Below are 20,821 nucleotides of genomic sequence, written 5' to 3'. Positions count from 1 at the left end.
AACCCAAGCCATGGTGGTTACAATGCCAGATCCTTAAGCCACGTGCCACAAGAGAACGCCCTTTAAAAGAAGTTTTTTTTTTTTTTTTTTTTGGGCCACATCCGCAGGATATGGAGATTCCCAGGCAAGGGGTCAAATCAGATCTGTAGTGCTGGCATACACCACAGCCATGGCAATGCCAGATCCAAGCCGCATCTGCAAACTACACCACAGTTCATGGCAACACTGGATCCTTAACCCACTGAGCTAGGCCAGAGATTGAACCTGCGTCGCCACGGATGCCAGTCAGGTTCATTTCCCCTGAGGCACAGCGGAAACTCCCTAAAAGAAGATGTTCTGATGTTTGCCATGTGGTTTCCAGTATCTAAGAAAATTATGTGTGAATGTTTTTTTCCATTGTGTTCTCCAGTTACATTGACCTCTAGAAAAATGGAGACTGTTGGAACATCTCTTTCTCTTCCTTCTTCAGATCCCTGCATTAGAAGTGTATGTGCTCGCTTATTTGAGGAGAAGAGAGATGGGTGGTAAATGTCCATATCCTAGCCCCTCACTCTTTTGGTTATTTCATCTCTGCAAACCTAGTAGTGGTCCTTTTTATGTTTTCCTCCAAGCCAGAGCTCTGCTGGACAAATAGGTTTGTATACTACACAAGCAACATTACATCACCAAAATGAAACTGGAAAAGAAATACTCATCTATGATCTGACCTAACACACCAATTTTGTTTCTATTTTTCCAGATTCTTTCCCAGTTTTTCAGACAACCAGCCCATATAAATAAACTTAACTCTTGGCATGATTATCAAGCAATAAAACCAGTTCCACAAGCCATTAATGGCATTGTGTTTTTCTGTTAGCTATATAAATCAACCTGTAGGTAAGAACAGCTCTAAAGTCAGCGAGCTTAGCTTCTCACCTGTCATCTTTTAGGAGACAAATACTCCACTGTACTTAGTATATAGATCTTAAAGTTTTTAATATGATGAATATGGCAATACTTTTTTTTCATTTAAACAACAAAGGAGTATAGTTAGTACTGGGGCTATACTAGGATGAACAGGGGAGGGTTTCTGTTCATCAGAATTTGTAGGCTGTTAAGAAAGAATGAGCAGATAATTTCAGTGCAACTCAGTAAAGTCTCCAGAACAGTGGTTCTCAAACTTTTGAGCCTCATGACTCCTTTATACTCTTAAAAATTATTGAGGACTCTAAAGAGCTTTTGACTGTCTAGCTTATGTCTATCAGTATTTATAGTATTAGAAATTTGGGCTAAGGTATTTTTAAATATTTATACATTTATTCATTAAAAATAAACCCATTATTTGTTAACATAAATAACATGTTTTTATGAAAAATAACTTTTTGAAACCCATAAACTTATGGGAAGAGTTGTTTTGTAATTCTGCAAACTCTAATGCCTGGCTCAATTGAAGGCAGCTTCATTTGCAAATCTGTTTCATACATTCCATTAGCTGTTAGAACAGCGATGTCACCACATGTCATGTAACCCCTGGAAAACTCCTTGTACACTCTCGAGGGAATGAGAGTGAAAAAGATAGTGTTATTATGAAAATAGCTTTGACCTCTTAGACCTCTTAAAAGGGATCACACCTTGAGAATCACTACTTTTGAGGATGGACAGTTGAAGCATAAATGGCAAATGCGTCTTTCTCTGGAAAAGTCTCTATTTAGGCTGTCACCTTCTTCAGGCTATTACTGAATGAGCCCTTTGATTCCTCTGACGAAGTCCCCAGACTCACAGAATGTAGTCACTACTTAAGTGTTTACATCGTTTATAAAACTAGTTGCTCCCCACCATAGACAGAAGATTCCCTGCCTTCAAATACCTCTTTCCCAGTTGTTAGAAAAATCGTAAATGACAAAATTATAAGACATCATGTTTTGTTTGAAACCACAATTTGAAATAAGGGTGTGGAAACCACTATTAACCTGGTTTTTAAATGGATTCATCCACAGTGCTATGCAGGTCAGCTGAAATTTAATTCATTTCAGACCTTTATGAGTCAATTACAGGGAGTACCTACCATGTGCAAAGTACTGTGCCTGTTATTTGTTAAGTTTATCGTTTTCTGTCAGAATGTACCTGTATGCTTGCAATATCACTCTGGTCGTAACATTAAATTATTTCCTATCAACAACCAAATTGTGTGATGATACCAAATCCTGTTTGATCTTTTCTTAAGGTATATGAGATAGTGTGTCTCTCATTCTAGTCCTAATTGTGTAACTTCACCTTGATGGGCCTCAATTCCTGTTTGCTTTCATTCTTCCAGAGCTGTGTTTTTGTTGTTGATGTTTTGTTTTTTAAGGGCCTTCAGTACCTGCAGCATATGGGGGTCCCATATGCTAGGGCTCGAATATGAGCTGTAGTCACCGGCCTACACCACAGCCACAGCAACACCAGACCCAAGCTGAGTCTGTGACCTGCACCACGGCTTCTGGCAATGCCAGATCCTTAACCCACTGAGCAAGGCCAGAGATCAAAGCTGCATCCTCATGGATGCTAGTCAAATTCATTCCCACTGATCCACAGTGGAAACTCCCAGAGCTAGTTTAATACATTCCTTTTTCTTCTTGATTTAACATGTTAATTAATAAGCAGAAAACTATATACACTGTGTTATTCATTTTTGTATTTGCTCTCATGGCTAGGCTTTGAAAGTCTTGTTATAAATATATCCCACTATATTTTTTAGCTTTTTTTTTTTTTTTGGCTGAACCCATGGCACATGAAAGTTCCCAGTTGAGGCATCGAACCTGTACTGCAGTTGCAGCCTGCAGCACAGCTGTGGCAATACCAGATCCTTAACCCACTGTGCCACAAGGGAACTTCCTTAGCAGTTCTTATCTAATATGTAATTTTATTTGTTGCATTGCATTGATACAGACATGTTTATAGTTAAATAACCAGAGAATTCTAAGCAGTTTGCAGAGTAATTACATGGAATTTGTTGGAAATCTGTGTTAGGCTGAGATAGGTTCTTGGTAATCAGGCCTGTAATTTATGTTTCCATGCTTGACTTTCTGCTTTTCAATGGGACTTTTCACTGTTTAGTCTAATTTTTAGGAGCACTCATAAAAATAGCTATGACTAGTCTTTTTTATTCTATGTATGTTGCTTCCTTTTATTTCTCTTACAAGTCAAAGGTTTTTTAAAAATTACAGCTACGGCATTCCATAGTCATCATGTAATGCTTGATTCATTTGACTTGGTCAGCAAGATGCAGAAGAACAGTAACACTTTTTTTGGCATCGGCTAGCACAATGTGAGTATACATCTATGTCTGCTTTATGTCCTCGTTCCTGAAGATACTGTCATCATGATTGAGATAGATCTTTTAGAGACACCATAAATGGGTCCAGATCCAGAAAACTGGATTACTATTTTCCTTCACTGTGAAATAAGAATTAGGGCATGAAGTGATGTAGGAGGCCTTAGATGGCACCAGAGGAATACATGGTAAAAATGGGGCATGGTGAGTCAGGACTCTTCAACATCTGAACAATCTTGTTTGGCTCTTCAAGGGTCAGAGGAAGTGAATTTATAAGATGTGAATAGGCAGATGACATACTAATTATAAGGAGACTGAGAGCTTTTAGCAGAGAAACAGGATCCTGAGAGGAGCTTATGAAATCCTCAAATTGAGCAGAGGGACCAGGATTAGGGCAAATCTTTTTTGTTTTGATTTTGCTTTTTAGGGCCACACCTGTGGCATATAGAGGTTCCCAGGCTAGGGGTAGAGTTGGAGCTGTAGCTGCTGGCCTGTGTCACAGCCACAACACCACCAGATCTGAGCTGAGCCTGCAACCTACACCATAGCTCACGGCTATCCCAGAATCCTTAACCCAGTAAGCGAGACTAGGAATCAAACCTGCATCCTCATGGATGCTAGTCAGAATTGTTTCTGCTAAGCCATGATGGGAACTCCCAAATCTTCTTTTTAAAGAAGGAAAAAGAGCAAAGAAACTGAGACAAAGAATCTCCTAGAAAGAAAACTGCTGCAAGGTGAAGTTTTGGAACCAGAAAGAAGTCAGTATGAGAGCTCACAGGCAGAGTTTGGGGAGTAATGCTACAAGGAGAATATTTTCATTTTGAGACCATGGAATCTGGGCTAGGAGACTCTACACACTCCATCCAGTCAAAGGTCCAGGTGGAAACTTTTTTTTTTTTGTCTTTTGTCTTTTAGGGACTCACCCATGGCATAGGGAGGTTCCCAGGCTGGGGGTACAATCCGAGCTATAGCCACGGGCCTATACCACAGCAACTCGGGATCTGAGCTGTGTCTGCTACCTACACAACAGCTCACAGCAATGCTGGATCCTTAACTCACTGAGCGAGGCCAGGGGTCGAACCTGAAACCTCATGGTTACTAGTAGCGTTCATTAACCACTGAGCCATGACGAGAACTCCTCAGGTGGAAACTTCAAAAGCCTAGGAGAGGAAATAGAACTAACGAGGGACTGACAATAAGGACGCCATGGGTAAATCTGTGCCAGGATAATTACTTAGAACCTGAATTATATGTTGTTACTTCTTCAACACAGTTAAGGAACTTTCTAGAAAGAACTACTGGATGATGGATGTTCATTGAATACCACTAAGCTTGTGCTTCCTCGTCCCCCATTTTAATATCTACTCAGATGGGTTTTTCTTTTTGCCATTTACTGTGATGGATTTTGTTTCCTTGCTTTGCTTTGAATATATTATAGCTCTCAAGAAGGAACTTTTAAAAAACAATTACTGTGAGTATACTACTACGCTAAAGAGCCTACTCATTTTTCTTTTCACATTCTTCTCCCTTCCCCCTACTCTGAATGAGGTTCTTAATTATTTGAAAAACATTCCTCAGATCAACATTTTAACGTTTTTTTTTTTTTCTTTTCCAGACTTTCCATTTTGATTGTTACTACACCAAAAAACAAAGGAAAAACAAAACAAAACAAAACCTAGCTTGTCTTTCAATAGCTTGAGACTTCAGGTCCGTGGCAGACTGAAAGTTTCAGGTGGGCAGCTCCCTAACCGTCAAGGCTTACCTGGACTGCCCACAGCCATGGTGCCATCCCCTGGCTGCCTTGTTCCTCTCTAGGCAAAAGCATTCAAAAAGCCACCCAGAATGTGATGCCTTGGATTGTCACAGACGAGAGTGCCCCTATAGTCCTGAGATTGCCTTGCCTGGTATATGGCCTGGTACATAGCCTCTTTTAAGTTTAAGTTGATGGTAATGATGATATTGGGCTTGTCCCCAGGTTCCTAACACCTTGACTGTTTATCATTCTTTCCTCCCCCTTTTTATGGTTGATTTGGTACTCTTTGTGATCTGTGTTCTTCTGTATCTTATTTGTTTGCAGCCTTCTTGGTAGCCTTCTTTAGGATAGGGCTGCTTTCTACTGCCTATTCCCTACTGCCCCAGCAGTATTTGGCAGTAAACAAACAGTGCAGGTGGCTGGGTGTTAAGAGATATGCAGGATGCCTGATAGAGAGCAAGTGCACTCATTAGCACTGAGGCACCAGTTCGAAAGAGGCAATAGAATAATATAGGATGTCGGGTAGTGCTGGGGGAGAAAGTCACCTGTGGAGTTTGATTTTCAAAGTTGAATCTTGGTTTCCCCACTCCTGCATAGAATAACTGAGCAAGGAGTTTAACCTCTACAAGTCTCAGGTTCTTCATGTGTTGAGCGGGGATAATACTGGAGCCTCCATTACAAAAATAGCTTTATTCCAAGGATTAACTAAAACAATCAATACAAAAGCTTCTAGCATACTAGTTAGCACAGTGTATATCAGTTACCACTACAAGTAGGAAACTGTACTGATGAGCATTTCAGCCACAGTGGACTGGCCTAAAGTAGGGGTCACCTGGGAGAAACAGTCAGAATTCATGCTAGAATGAAAGATATAACTATATAATTTGTTTACTGTGATTTATCTTCAGGCCATTCAGCCATGCGCACGGTTTGCTATTAGTGATTGTCATCTGTAGGCCAGAGATTCTCAGCCTTGGCACAGCTGACATTTCGGGCTGGATAATTCTTTGTTGTGGGGCCTGTCCTGTTCATTGTAGGATGTTTAACAGCATCCCTAGCCTCTTAACTACTGAATGCTAGAAGTAACTCAGTACCCTTAACTCTTTTGTGACAATCAAAAAATGTCTCCCAACTCTGAAAAAAACCTGAGGGGGAAAATTGCCTCTGGTTGTAACAACCATTTTAGGGCATAGTTAATTTTATTTAAAACTTCTATTAGATTTGTATCAGTTGCCTGTGACATTCATAACTCTTCTTCATTATTTGCTGCTCAAATATATTTGGGATCAGTACTTTACATTTCTCTTTTGTTCGAGATCTCTGCCATAGTTCGTCTCCTTTCCTGGAAGAGAGTGATGTTTTGAATGTGTATTGTCCAGTCAGAAGCCAGCATATCACAGTAGAGGCTAATAGCTGACATTCCCAAAGCCTCTCTGATGTTCTATTTATCTTACTCTCCTGTTCTTCATTTCTTGAGTGTGAATGTGCAGTGCACTTTCTTTGCTGGGATAAAATGCTTCTAGACTTGTCTCCCTTGGGACTCAAGAGATAGGTGGACTGACTGATTTGGCACATCTCTGCGGTCTTTTTCTGTATGTGTGACTGCCAGGCTTAGTTTCCATGGAGGAAAATGTGGACAATATACTGAGGCTATTTTATGGTTTTTGAGCACTTCAGAAAAAAATTACAAAGTAACAGGCTGAAGGATACCCAAATTATCTAAGAAAGAGGTCATTTGAGGTTTTCATACTATTGTATACTTAAGTTTGTAATTATGCGAAGTTTACTTTGCTCAGGTTTTGTTTTCATTTTGTTTTGTTTTTGGTCTTTTTAGAGCTACACCTGCAGCGTATGGAAGTTCCAGGCGAGGGGTTGAATCAAAGCTGCAGCTGTCAGCCTACACCACAACCATAGCTTTTTTATGTCTATGTGTAGCATCTGCATTTTCTTCCATTCTTTTTTTTTCTTTTTACTGCTGCACCTGCAGCATATGGAAGTTCCCAGACTAGGGATTGAATTGGAGCTGCAGCTGAGTCCTACATCATAGCCAGCTCAGCAACACCAGATCTGTGCCACATCTGTGATCTACACCCCAGCTTATGGCAACACCAGTTCCTTAACCCACTAAGTGAGGCGAGGAACTGAACCTGCATCCCCACGGAGACAACGTCCAGTTCTTATTAACCCACTGAGCCACAATGGGAACTCCAACATCTGCATTTTCTTGGTTGAGAAACTGAAGCCCAGGCAGATTAACATGTAATGGTATCCCTGGTACTGGAACACGGGCTCTAATTCCCAGATGCTCTCCAGTGTGGAATTTAGTTTATAGTGAAAAAGAAATAAGCATACTGATCTTTGAGTTTAATCTCTTTGTGCCACTTGATCTTTGAGTTTAATCTCTTTCACAACTTTATAAGGTAAGTATTATTCCTATTGTCCAGATGAGGGTAGGAACCAAAAACCTATATTTAGAGAGGTTAAATCATTACCAAACAGCACAAATACCCAAACCAGAATAAAATTTACTGGCTGCAAAGCATGTTTTCTTTCTATTTAAGCAATCTATATGACAAAGCTAGAGTACTGACTTCAAAAGAGTTTCTTCTTTCTCCCATCTCACGCTTTTAAAGAATTTTATTTTATTATTATTTTCTTTTTAGAAAGTACCCAGCATATGGAAGTACCCAGGCTAGGGGTTGAATCAGAGTTGCAGCTGCTGACCTACACCACAGCCACAGCAACGTCATGTCCCAGCCGTGTCTGCAACCTATGCCACAGGTCACAGTAATGCTTTATCCTTAATCCACCGAGTGAGGCCAGGGTGCAGACCTTCATCTTCATGGATACTAGTCGGGTTTGTTATTGCTGAGCCACAGTGGAAACGCCGCGTCTCATGCTTTTTGTGTTCATTTACTCATTCCTGCATTGTGTGTCCCTAGCCCATTGGTTCCCTGACCCCTCCAACCTTTGCTCAGTCTGCTCCAATTTCCTTGTTGTTCCATAGAGTCTTTGGCTTTTGTCCTGCCTGCCTTCCCAGGGAGCCACTGGACTCTCCCCTAGCTCATGTAGTACCATCTAGCATACTATATTTTACTTATTTGATCTGTCAAATAAGTAAAATTAGGCTGTCTTTCCTACTAGAATGTAAACTTCATGTGAGTAGGGAGATTTGTGTATGTTTTATTCAACGACTGGTCAAGTACTTGTCTGTTTTATTCATTGCTGTATTTCAGGTTCAAGAACAGTGCCTAGTACTTAATTGGTATTCCATAAGTATTTGTTAAATATCTGAACAAGTATCTGTTCTACTCTTGAACTGGGTACCATGTTAGGGAGAAGATGTGACTAGAAGCAACAGACACATGGTGCAGTAAGCCCTCCCTATCTGTGGATTCAGAACCTTCAGAGAGGGAAGGCCAACTGCGCTGTATCATTTTATATGAGAGACTTAAGCATCTGCAGATTTTGGTATCTGTGAAGGTCCTGGAATCAATTCCCATTGGATACTGAGGGATGACTATAAGTAGTTCCTTCCCTTTACAGTTATTGAATAATATTGTTTATTGATCAAGTATTATATGCCATGTACCATGCTAGTCCTGGAAACAGTCATGAGGCAAGAATTATTATTCTTATTTTACAAAAAGCAGCTGAGGTCCAGAGAATAAATAATTTGCCAGAGGTCCTGCTAGTAATTGGCAAAACCAGAATGCCAATGTAGTTTTTATTCCAAATCTTGCTTCTCACCACCATGACTTATATGTGCACCTCCTATCTCATATATCTCATATATCATCCTCTTCAGTGAATTTCTGTGTTGTATTATTCTGCTTGTGAAAGGCACAGAAAATCACTACCACTTACAATTCACTGTATTTTCTGTAGGTTCATAGCTACTTTGAGCCTTGATCCAGAGACATTAGCAAATATTCTCTTAATCATTGTAATAATAAAGCAAGTTTAGTCATTTGGCATAAATTCATGATTATTTTTGGATGGTTTAAAAAATTGTGACTTTGCCAGTAATAACATCTCATGTTCCCTAGAGGAGGTGGGTTTGTCATAAATACCATTTCCGTAGAACATTTCAAGGAACTTAAAGTTCTCGGAAAATATTTTTAACAGGCCACCTTTTTTCAGACAGACTTCAAGGGCATAATACTGTCTACCCTTAAAAGTGTGTGTTGTATGTGTTTTATCTTATTAAGAATATTTATATGTACTTCTCTTATTGCAAAATCCATTTATATTTAGATGTTCCTTTTGTATCTTAGTAGATTGAGGAAAACAAAAGTAGATTCTTGAGAAAAGCATTGATATAGAATATTGTTTTTAATCTAGGCCATTTTTTTCTCTTCCCAGATCACAGGTTATTTTCATTCAGATATTGCAAATAGGTATTTTGGAGGATTAGTATAATTCCTTTCTCTTAACACTTATTTTTGGGTAGGTTGCTTTTCTTTCTTCTATTCTCTCCCTTTAAAAAGTCACAAAGAATTTATCTTTTCTAAATCTTACTAAGCCAAAAAAAGTTTTTTTAAGTCCCTAGTTCCTGTAAGTCTTTTTTTTTTTTTTTTAAGTCTTCTTTTATTTGGCTTTCATACTTTAATTCACTGGTGTTCAGTTTTTAGATTTAACATAAAAGGCCAAAGCAGGGAGCAGTCATATGTGCCAGAGTGGATGAGTTCACTGGTTTTCACCTCCCTGTAGTCTGCCTGCACAGAGGCAGTGGCTAACATAGTATGCTTGGGAAACCAAACGTTTCCTAACTTGTTAGTGGGAAATTCAAACTTCAGAAATTTAGAAACCACAACAACAGAGGCTTATGTTTTATTTTGACTACTGAAGTCACACAATTTGCCATGAAAGCAAGCTAGACAAGAGCCAAGAGTATAAAAATGTGAAACATTCTGATCCCTAGAGAACATCCTTCTTCCCCCCCACCCTGCCCCCCGTCTATTTTACCTATAGTAAATCAGTAAATAGTGGGACAAGGACCCAGGAACATTTACTACCATTAAATAATATTTGGAGGTCAAGGCAGTTGGAGGCTGAAGGTTGATGCTTGGCCTGGATGCCTTCTGAGCAAACAGATCATGAAACAGTGAGCATCCTCCATCTACCTGTACTCACTTTTCCTAGTTCCTGAGCGTGATTGGTTTCTATCTCCTCCATGATGTTTTAGAGAAGTAAAGTTTTGGCCATACATAAAATCTGATTGCAGATAGGTGGGAAAGTTTTATCCTAAAATCTGTTGGAATATAAATGAGCATTTGTCTTGTGGTCTGTGTTCTGCATGTCCTCTTGCATGCATTGTAAAAATTAAAATTGTTTTGGTCATCTAACCTTGTTTTATTTTCCCTGTTAAGAGCATTTGTTTTACATTTTCCTTTTCTGCCTCTTCTAAGCATTGAGAAGACAGAAAGCATGAACACAGAGTTTAATCCTATTTTTCTCTGAGTTGGGTTCTTTTAAGATGAGTATGTTCTAGAGAATATTAAGCTTGTGTAGTAAGGGGCAGTTCTATCAAGTTGTTACAATAGTTTATAACAGGCCTGCTAGAGGTGAGAGCAATGACATAATGCTTTACTTTTCTTGGCCCTTGGGTCTGTCTGCAGCTGGTTTTGTCCATGAGCAAATGTTTCACCCATTTCATTGTCTCTATGAGATTCTGTTTATGGCAGGACTGAAGAAAAGACTGTAGTATACTTTGTGTATGTGCTATATGAATACCCATCCATTTTTGCTCTGACCATATCTTACTTTTGAATATTTGAATTTTAGGAGAGGACAAAGTATTTCAGGTTTGCAGTAATTGGAAAAAGTATTGTTGAAAAAAAGCACTGACTTCACTATCCCTAAATTTTAACCACTTTTAAAGTTCCCTCATCCACAACTGGAAACAAAAAAGCAAAACTTCAAACAACAGAAAAGCCACTTTCAGAAAAGCCAATGTATTTATTTGATGGACAGGGAATGTTGAACCAAAAATCTGTTATTGACTTAACTCTGTGACCCTGCATCATCTCCCTGTTACCTCAGCTGCAACGTGGGGAAAGCAGTACAATTTTGTGTTTAAGGTTTACAAAGCCTTTAATGATCCTCAAATCTCGGTTACACAGAGTGAAAAAATAAAAAGCACTACCAACATTTAAAGTCCTTTCCCTCCCTTCTTTCTTATATAGCACTGTGTACAAATTCACATGTCAAAAGTGTATTTTCATTCCATTCAATCAGAAGAGATTTTTATGACTTGTCTCAAGTCTCAGTAGTTCATAACTATAATGAGAACCTTACTTAATTGGAATTTCACGGGATTCTGATTTTTTTGGGGGGGAGTTCTTTATATGTTAAGCATTTGTTGTAGTTCAAGTTTATAAGTCTGCTGTAAAAGTATGGAAGTAAATCTTTTTTAATGTCTGACACTAAAGTTTTCAATTTATGCTAAATTGAAAGTACAACTAAACTGAAAAAATGAGTACCTAGGAAGAAGTATTTAGTAGTTTCTGAAAGGGTATCTTTATTGTCTATGGCTAGGATCTAATATAAGCTATTTAGCCCATGTTGTAAGATTTGTCTTTCTTACTTGTTTCATATGTGCGCCTCTCTGGCATAGTAGGATTTTCAAGGTAAAACAGGGAGATTCCAGGCTAGCTTTTAAGCCTTTTGCTCCCCTTGGTAACTTGTTTAGGAAAGCTTATGTGGGTTTCTCATAATGGAGATTCTATGAGAATCTAACAGGGAAATCAAGGGAAAGGATAACCTCACTCTTCAGAGTGGCTGAAGTTAAGCACTAGAGATACGGATTTTCTCCAGTAAGCTTAATTCTTTACTTCACTTTATGGCTGGGTTCAAAGAGCATGAGTTCTTTGGGACTGCATCCTACAAAGCTTCTCCTCTTTGGCCCTGAGGTAACACCTTGTGCCTCAGTCTGTCAGAACCCTATATCATTAGATGATGATAAAGCACCATTCTTATGGGCAGACTGGCATAATATCTAGAAGAGTAACAAGTACCATTACTGAGTGTCTGCTGAGGGCCTGGCATTGTGCTAACTGCTTTGTCATTACTTTTAATCTTCCTTTAAGGACTGAAATCACTCTGGAAGTCCAGATTGTTCTGAAAGCCAAACAGTGGATTTAAAAATCAGACTTTGGGTGTTCTCATGCTGAATCAAGGCTTTCTCTTTTTACCCCAGATTCCCTTTTCACAGTAGACTTCTAAGGTATAAATCTGCCATCCTTATTTGGAATGCTACATTTACATTTACTTTTCAGTTCAGATCGTTTCCTGAATATTCGCTAATGTGTCTTACCCTGGCTGGTTCCCCCTTCTTTCTTTCTTTTCTTTCCTTTTTTTTTTTTTTAAGGCTGCACCCACGGCATATGGAGCTTCCCAGGCTACGGGTCAAATTGGAGCTACAGCCGCATCTGCGACCTCCACCACAGCTCAAGGCAACACCAGATCCTTAACCCACTCACTGAGTGAGGCCAGGGATCAAACCTGCAACCTCATGGTTCCTAGTTGGATTTGTTTTCCGCTGAGCCGCAACGGGAACTCCGGTTCCCTCTTTCTGAGTCCCCACAGCCCTTATAGTTTTGCGACACAAATACTTTGTATTATTTTATACCACTTTTTAGTTTGTTATATTAGTTCTGCTCTTGGACTAACTGTAAGCTCCTTAAAGAATTTAATACCTCTCTATCTTCCACATGGGTCTGAACTAGGTACATACTTGACAATCAGATGATTGAGAGGTGAGAAGACCCATTTCTTAGGGGACCATAATCCCCTCTTAGACTGAATGATACCTAAAGTTCTCAGAATTTACCCTTATTATTAGCAGAAGAAGGAGAAGTAGAGTTTTTTTTTTTCCTTTTGTTCCTGTCACTTTTGAGGAGGGAGAACCATTCAGTGAAGTGAATTCACTTAGAGACAAATTTAAATAAAGTCCAGATGGGGGAAAACTAGCCAGAGAATCTTAACTCTGCCTGTGATTCTTTGCATCTTTGCTCAGCCCAGTGAATTTTATGGGACTCTTAAGAAGATTTTGTGAGGCAGAATTTTAGGGGAGAACCCCAATCACTTAACAGAGCTGTTCTCATCTTTATCTGAAAGATCTCAGTCTGCCCCATATAGTAGCTGTATGAATGTCTGAAGGGTAATGTGGAACCTCAAACATAATGTATTTCTGTTAATATAAAGCGTCTTTATCTTGATAATAAATTAATTGATTTTTTAAAAAATAGATAATCTTCACATTAGCAGCAGAGGATTATTTTTCTCAAAACTCCAGAGTGATTCACCTCCTCCACCATTCCCAATTAATTGACTTAACAAGCCAAGGCTAAGGGATTTCCACAGAATCTCACTGCAGGCCCTTTGTCTTCAGCAAGAAAGAACTTTCTCATGCTCTCCCCAAGCTCTTAGGTCCAGCAGCTCCTTCCTTTTCTTCAAATGTAACAGCAGCAGTCACTAAGACTTGTCAGCCCAAATATGATGAATGTTTTACATTCCTCTTATGACTTCTGCTCAGAGATTTGTTTTTGTTTTGATTCACTTAAAAAAGAATTTTGAAGAGAAGAAAAAAAACTTAATTCACCTTTAAACTTTTGTTCCAAGACTAGTGGGCCATGAGATATGATAAATCTGGCACATGTGCTTCTATCAGAGCCACCCATCTTGAAGGGCTGACCTCATCTTTGAGACTGCTCTTGGTAGGATCCTTTGGAGCTCTCACAGGTTCAAGGGCTAGTTATGTGAATTTTACCCCTGGTTTAGAGTAGACTTTTCCTCTCACATTCTTCCCATTTTCTTTAGCTGATTTGTCTCTGTAATGATATGATCAGTTGCTCGTATTTTTAGATAGTATTTGGCTCTATGGAGTTCCCTCACACTATTCTGTCCTCAGGGGTTATGGTGCTATTTTGTCCTCACCCAGTATTGAGAGATAGTAATAGTGGATGACATTGTTTCCTTTTTTTAGGTTTATGCAAGCCAGTGCTATAAGAGGCTTTACCCAGTGAATGGATGGCAGAGCCAAGAAGAGCAGAACTTGATTTAAGAACCTTTATTCCTACTCTTTAGTCTTACCATTGAGATAACACTATTTGTCCATATCAATTAGTGTCACTAGTAAACAAGCTTGGAGATTGACTACATTCTGTTGTATTAAAAAAAAAAAAAAAAGTCCTTCATTGTTTACTTTACTTTCCATGTACAGCTGACCTGTACTGTCTACATTGCTTTATCAGTTCACTAAAACAGAGCTGGACAGGACAATGATTGAAACCATTTTATGAGAGCTGCTGATGATCTTAGTCCTTGTTTATCAAGATGGTAGGTGTAGCTATGTTAAGTGACATGGTGTAATGTTCAGAGAACATAGTTGCTAGGCTTGTTGTCCTACCTATACTTAACACACTGATGAGTAGACACTCATTAAATGTTTGGTGCTGATAAGGAGTTACAAGCTCTAGGCTGGCAGGCTGACACTGGCATTAATTACCTAACTTTGAAACTATAGCAAAATTCATCCTTTTCTGTAAAACCTGGCAGATGCACTGGACTACCCACAAAAACTTTGGAATAAAAGTGTATACCTGGGAAAGGGCAGTCTGCTGACTTCTAGTTACGGCAAGGACAAACAGTTTGGGTCCTATGACTGCAACTTCCAGGTCTACAGCTAAGGCACAGAGATTAGGGAAAAACAGAGGAATACCCTTCATTAAGGACAAAAGCACTACATTTTGCTCTTTCATATTTTGCTTTGCATCCATTCCATGCCCCGGAGCAATTCACCTGGTACTCTTTCACCACCTTTATTCTCGTTATTTTGAGGAGGAAGTTAGATTGAGGTAGGTGGAGGTGGGCAGACAAAGAAGCATCTGACTTAAAGTCTGCCTACACAACATATACTGTACAGTAGGAGCATATTTCACTGCCTTATCTTCATCTGAGCCTAATTTGTTTTCTGGTTTTTGTGTTTGTAAGTCAATTATATGTGGTTACTTCAAATAGCAGCAGAGATTTGTTTTGGGCTCTTAAACAAAATCTAGGCCCTTCCTAGCCTATTCTTACCAGAAATACTCTTTTCTTACCAAATGAGAAGCTTCTAGGTTGTAATTTTTGTATTTATCCAGCTCCCTTCTTGGTCTGGTAACATTCCTACTAACTATAGCTAGGTACTTTTCCAGGTGCTAGGGATAAGTCTGGGAGCAAAACTGACCCTCAAGGAGTTTACAGTCCTGGAGACAGATAATAAATAAGCTGTTAATGTGTATTTTAATGTCATGTAGTAATGCATGGTGTGAAGGTAAATAAAGCAGGTAAGCAGAAGCTTACAGCCCACAGTGACTTTCTGTGACGTTTGGGGGAGGCAGATATTTTAAAGGCATTGAGGCACTTTGAGTTTTGAAAGGGATCTTGCTAGCTGGGGAGGTCTAGGGAATGCAGAATGCTTAGTTGGAAGATACTGAGAAGAGGTCACTTGTGAAGTTAATGGTTCAGATCTAAATGGCTTTGACTAGAGAGCATATATATACTCTTTCCAGGGCACCACTCAACCTTTTAGGCAGAGAGTGAGCTTTGCCACCCAGAGGACCTTTAAGTACATTTTTTTTTCTTTATCCTCCCTTTATCATCTCCCTTCTATTGTTGTAGCCTATTTGAACTGTATTGACTTTCACCTCCCTCCTTTCCCTTGGCTTCTTACTGCTTGTATTTATTAACACGAACTTTGAACCTTTCTACTTCCTTTTTTTACAGGGGTTTTATACACAAATTAACACCTGCTGCCGCAAGGCTTCTTCTGGAATCTCTCTTCTCATCTTTGCCTACCAGTAGGAGAAACCAAAGACGATACCCCAAGAACGCAGGGAACCCTGGCTCCGTCCCTGAGTAGTTCTGTGTTTCTGAGACAGGTCACACTGTAGACATCAGTTTCTTCTGTAAAGTGAGGCATTTGGATCAGATGGACTCTAAGGCTTCTTCCAGTTCTGTGGACATTCCCTGCCAGGTGTGTGTGTACACTCTCTGAGGCCTGGGGCATCCTACTCTCCATAAAGAGTTTATCAAGGCACTTCTCAAACTCACATCTGTGGGATTGAGTGTCTAGTATTCTGGCACAGTATATACTCTCTTACTGATAACAACTGTCCTTTAGGCTAGAATCAGTAGGTACCATTAAAGAGAAACAATGTTTACACTCCTACCTGTCCCAGTGTTAAACTTACCTACCTACTCCTCCACATACCTCCTTACACCCTGACCACATATACACAAAACATATTTCCTAAGCTTGTCCTTAAAAAATAATAATTGTATCTTTAAGAATTGATCTCATTTCGGAACCAGTAGGGCATAAGAATGTGAGGATGGTCAGACTGGAGAAAGAACACTGCTACTGTGATATTCTCTGTTCTTGAGCTCAGAATGAAAACTGCTGTTGTCCTATCTAATTATATTAGAATCTCATGGAACAAGCATGAAAATGGGGTGCTTCTCTCATAGCTGAAAAAGAACCAAGGGACTTTCCTTGGAGAGCCTTCCCACTTTTACTTGCCTAGCTTTCCTGGTCAGAGGTAATGTTAGTGCAGAAGGCAGCAGGGAGAAAGAATCTCAACTCTGTTTTTAAGAAAAAGGGATGTAGGAGGGCTTATAACAGTGTTGGTGACGATCTGCTAGGAATTAGTGCACCTAACACTCGAAGTAGAAGCTGACTTTTCTAAAAGTCTTTGCAGCACACATTAAACATAAATGATTGGGTTGGTGGCCCTTAAACACTATAGTGATGGCAGAGGCAGCCATAGAAACATTTCTTTGGAAGTTTGTGATGCTGGCTGCATATGCAGTGCCTCTTCATCTTTAAATCCTTATTTAAATACAATTTACAGAAACTAAACAATTAGTTTGTATTGAGACCAAATTCATAGTCAAGTACAAATTAAGTAAACTCTAAAAATCACTTAAAACTAATGATGTGCCCAAGAGGGTAAGGTATGTTAAGACTTTTCAAAGATAATGACTCGCTCTGTGGACAACGGATTTAAGTTCCTGAAGCAGGTTGAGACCAATATTGCTTTACACCCCCTGATTATTACTTCACAATATCCCATCTTTTATAAACAGTTCTCTTCCTGCCCTATTTCCTTTTTCTCTTTAATAGGAGGCAGTATTTTTTTTTTTTCTCTATTCACCTTGTTAAAAGCATTTGCTTTGCCCTGAAGCACTAGATATAGACAGAACTTGACCTAAGAGGAATTAATGGAATTTTATTCTTCCTGTCCCCCACTTTCACTTTACCTCAAAATCCATTTGTTAGCAAAGGCTCTTTTTTTGGGAGAGGAAGAAGTAACAGAGAACCCAAAAAACAAAATTCATAGCCTTTTCAGAAATCAAATTAATAGGAATTGTAAGTGGACTTGAACATTGAGAAGGTCTTAGCTTGATTTATATTTTCATATTAACTGTTACTATAAACATCATAGCATTAGGAAAATATCACAAAAATACTAGTGCTTCATTTACCATAGAAAGGTAAATGAATTTATTAAGTATAAAATTAATATGTGCTTTATTTGGAGATTTAAGAATCTACATTTATTCAATCCAAGACTTTTTTTTCCGTCACATAAATTTTCCCAAGGATTAAGAAATGTTCACTCAAGAGAGCCCACCATGAGATAATGTATCCACAATAAATCTTTTTTAACTTTCAATTTTAAAGGGATTTTAAATGAATGATTGTTCTCTAAAGTTAATAAATGGGGAAAAGTGTGGAATGTTGAAGTGTGTCATTTAAAACTTTTTAAAAAATCGATGCTTGCCTGTTTAAAAAAAAAAAAATAAAACACAGACTCTGGGATACACAGCTGTTACAGCTTTGATAGAGGTTATGATTTTCAACAGTTAAGCTATAGTTTACGGTACAGATGGTACTTTGGGTATAGCTGAAACAATAATTGATGGTTTCTGTTTCCTTTCTCCCCTGTTAGATTCAAAAGAATGGAATACCTTTTTCCCAAGGCAGGAATTTTTCAGTTTCCAATTACAGCCTATAGCAAATAAACAACTTTTCTATTGCATATTCCATATTTCTCCACAGTAACTTGGGTGTTCCCACCTCTCTCATCTCATTATGGTAGGCTTCCCTAGATTTGAAATAATAGTTTTGAGGAAATCCTACTTCTCAGTACTAACCTGCAGTTTATAGAGCCTATCTTCAGACCAAGTAACATAAAAATTTTCTTTTAGGATTCTAAAACCAAAGCCTTGCATTACTTCAAACAAAATTAGTAAACAACACTCCTCTGAAGCAAAAATGGCAGGCCCTAATGTCATATACTTTAAAAGACTCAACCACAGAAATTACTGGAAATACAGATACCCAAATTTTGAGCGAACAAAAAATCTGTGTTTCACATGGTAAATAAAATATAGAGACTGTTTACAAAGGGAAATAATTATTTCATACATTTCTTAAGTTTTGTTTTACAACATAATGTTCAGACCAAATAAACTTTGAGTGATAAATCATTTTTTCATCTCCTGGTCCCAGTGTTTTAAATTTAACACAGCATATTTTATTTTTAATTCATCTGCTGATTTTTATTCTGAAAAATAAAGTAAAATATGTAGATTTTTGGCATTTGCCAATTGTTCAATTATCCCACTATAAAGGGTTCATTTATAGCGATAGTCTGTTCAGGGTTTAGATTAATTACTACTAAAAATGCCACTGATTAACAAAATTCTTATATAGGCTTTATCTTTTAAATTAGTATTTCTACATAGTAAACTATTGTCCAGAATATTACTGTAGAGAAACTGGGTTTATCTTTACTTTTCAGTGCAGTTTGTTATTTACCCATTGACTAAGTTGAAGTAAAAAGAACTCAAAACTGTGATAATTACTTTCTTGTACTAATTGACTTTTGCTTTTAAGACAGAATAACGTTTGTAGGATTTTTTTTTTTGAAGCTTAAAAAGTGCTTTACTTTTTAAGTTCGATTCATCTTAATTACAAGATGTATTCCTAACAGGGGTTTTCTAGTCTTTTTTATGAAGATTTACAAAAGAGGGAGGACACTGGGTGGGAAACAAATCCACTACTTTGTGGTAGTGTTTCACACTCTGCTCTTGCAAAACTTTAAAAGAGTCTGAATCCTAGGAGAGATAAGATCAGGAGATTGTTGCATTTTAATATGCCCCCCCAACCCGTTCCCCAAAGATTTCTCAATACAGGCGGGATACAAAGTGTAGCTCACTTGGTTACATTCACCCTTCTATATTAAAAATTAAATCCCAAACGTTTTCTCCGTTGGAGAAAACTTTTTAAGTTCTGTGTGAGTTGGAAAGGGTTTCGAACCTAGAGTTCATTGGACGGGCTTTTCGAAACCTGTCTGCAGTTCATGATGCATAACTTTAAAAGCCACCTACAGACTGCCTGGCTCTCAGACAGCAATCCCCTTGCTGGAGCAGAGGGGCTCTCCCGGGCTTACCTGAGTCGCCTGCGCCGGGGCCGGGCGGGGGCCGCAGTCGCTCGGCTCAGCGAGCGGGCTGTGCGCGCTCCGGGAGTCGCCCGAACAATGCGAGCGGGGCGCCGAGCGCGCCCAGCCTATGGGCGTTACGTCACTGCGCTGCCTTATAAGGCACTCCGCGTGTGCGGCGCGGGCGGCGGGGGCGCTGGTGACAGCCAGACCCGCGGCGGCGGCGCTGCAGCGCGCCCCGGCTCCGCCGATGTTCTGACCGTGTGAACCGACCGTCGGTCCCGGCTCCCTGTGGAGGGGAATGGGCGGCGGACGCTGGCGCCCTCCTACTAGGCTAATAGAGTCTTCGAGGGTCATGGTCGATCTGCTTGTAATTCTTCCCCCTCTGGGGTTCTAGAGCTTATGTTATTGCGTGGGACTCTTAAATACACATCCTGTTATTCTTAATTAAGCTTTTGTAAATACATTTTTGTTATTTTGCTTTTTGTTTGTTTTTTGGTTGTGGGGAAGGCGGGGTGGTGGGGGGAGAGAAAGAAAGCCAGAAGTCAGCTTAACCCCCACCCCTTCCCTCTCTCTCTCTCTCTCCATCTTCGGGAGTGATTTAGACTTCAAACCTCTTTCCTCTTTGTAAAGAGTAGGGGTCCTCAGAGGATAGTATTTTATTTCCTGATGATGTAACTACCAAACAATTCTTCAAGTAATGATGGAAAGGCCAGATGAAATCTTTTTTTTTTTTTTTTCAGTGTTTTTCCTGAAAGAACCTCCTCCTTCCTCATTTCTGCATGCCTATGTTTAACGAAAGTAGTTAAAACTAATTAGTTTATTTGGCAGGGAAAATATTAAAGAAGTTAAATGCTTTGTGCTGTACTCTCAAGACAAAGTTTAAAAATAGAACTTTAGAACTATTTTAATCCATTTGTTTTCTTCTACCACCACACAAAATAAAATAAAGACATGAGAAGAAAAAAGAAACTGACCAAATATGACTGAATTAAGCCTGTTACCCTTTACTCTGGGGCAGATTTACGTGTGTAAATCCTTTTTATGGTCAATGAGAATCAGCCTCCTAATTGCTTTGCACATCAATACAAGAATCTCTAAAGTCCTAGCCAAACTCTGAATCTGCTAAATAAATTAGAGACATGGCTGCCTCATTTGGGAGCTTCAAATAAACTGAGTAGTTTAAATAACTTGAGTCTATTTAATTTTTAAAATTACATTAAAATAGGATTGCTTCCTATTATGATGTACATATGTCTATAGAATTATTGTTTCCATATGTTT

General features: G+C 39.0%; 2 protein-coding genes across 5 annotated transcripts in view; one reads left to right on the top strand and one right to left on the bottom strand.

The window, feature by feature from the left end:
• The window catches only part of CMSS1 (cms1 ribosomal small subunit homolog), a 395,641-nt gene that overhangs the window by 37,088 nt on the left and 337,732 nt on the right, over positions 1 to 20,821 (top strand). The gene's annotated exons all lie outside the window — the stretch shown is intronic.
• Positions 1 to 20,821, bottom strand: part of FILIP1L (filamin A interacting protein 1 like) — a 113,648-nt gene that overhangs the window by 27,735 nt on the left and 65,092 nt on the right. The window contains exon 1 of one of the 3 annotated variants that reach the window (XM_047793822.1): positions 19,550 to 19,661. The exons of the other annotated variants lie outside the window; for them this stretch is intronic. The gene's annotated coding sequence lies outside the window, so the exon portion shown is untranslated. Of the gene's footprint in view, positions 1 to 19,549; positions 19,662 to 20,821 lie in introns of those variants that run through there. 3 annotated transcript variants of the gene reach the window in all.

The sequence above is a fragment of the Phacochoerus africanus genome, chromosome 1 (genome assembly GCF_016906955.1).
Source record: "Phacochoerus africanus isolate WHEZ1 chromosome 1, ROS_Pafr_v1, whole genome shotgun sequence".
NCBI lineage: Eukaryota > Metazoa > Chordata > Mammalia > Artiodactyla > Suidae > Phacochoerus > Phacochoerus africanus.
This window is presented reverse-complemented; position numbering and strand designations above follow the sequence as displayed.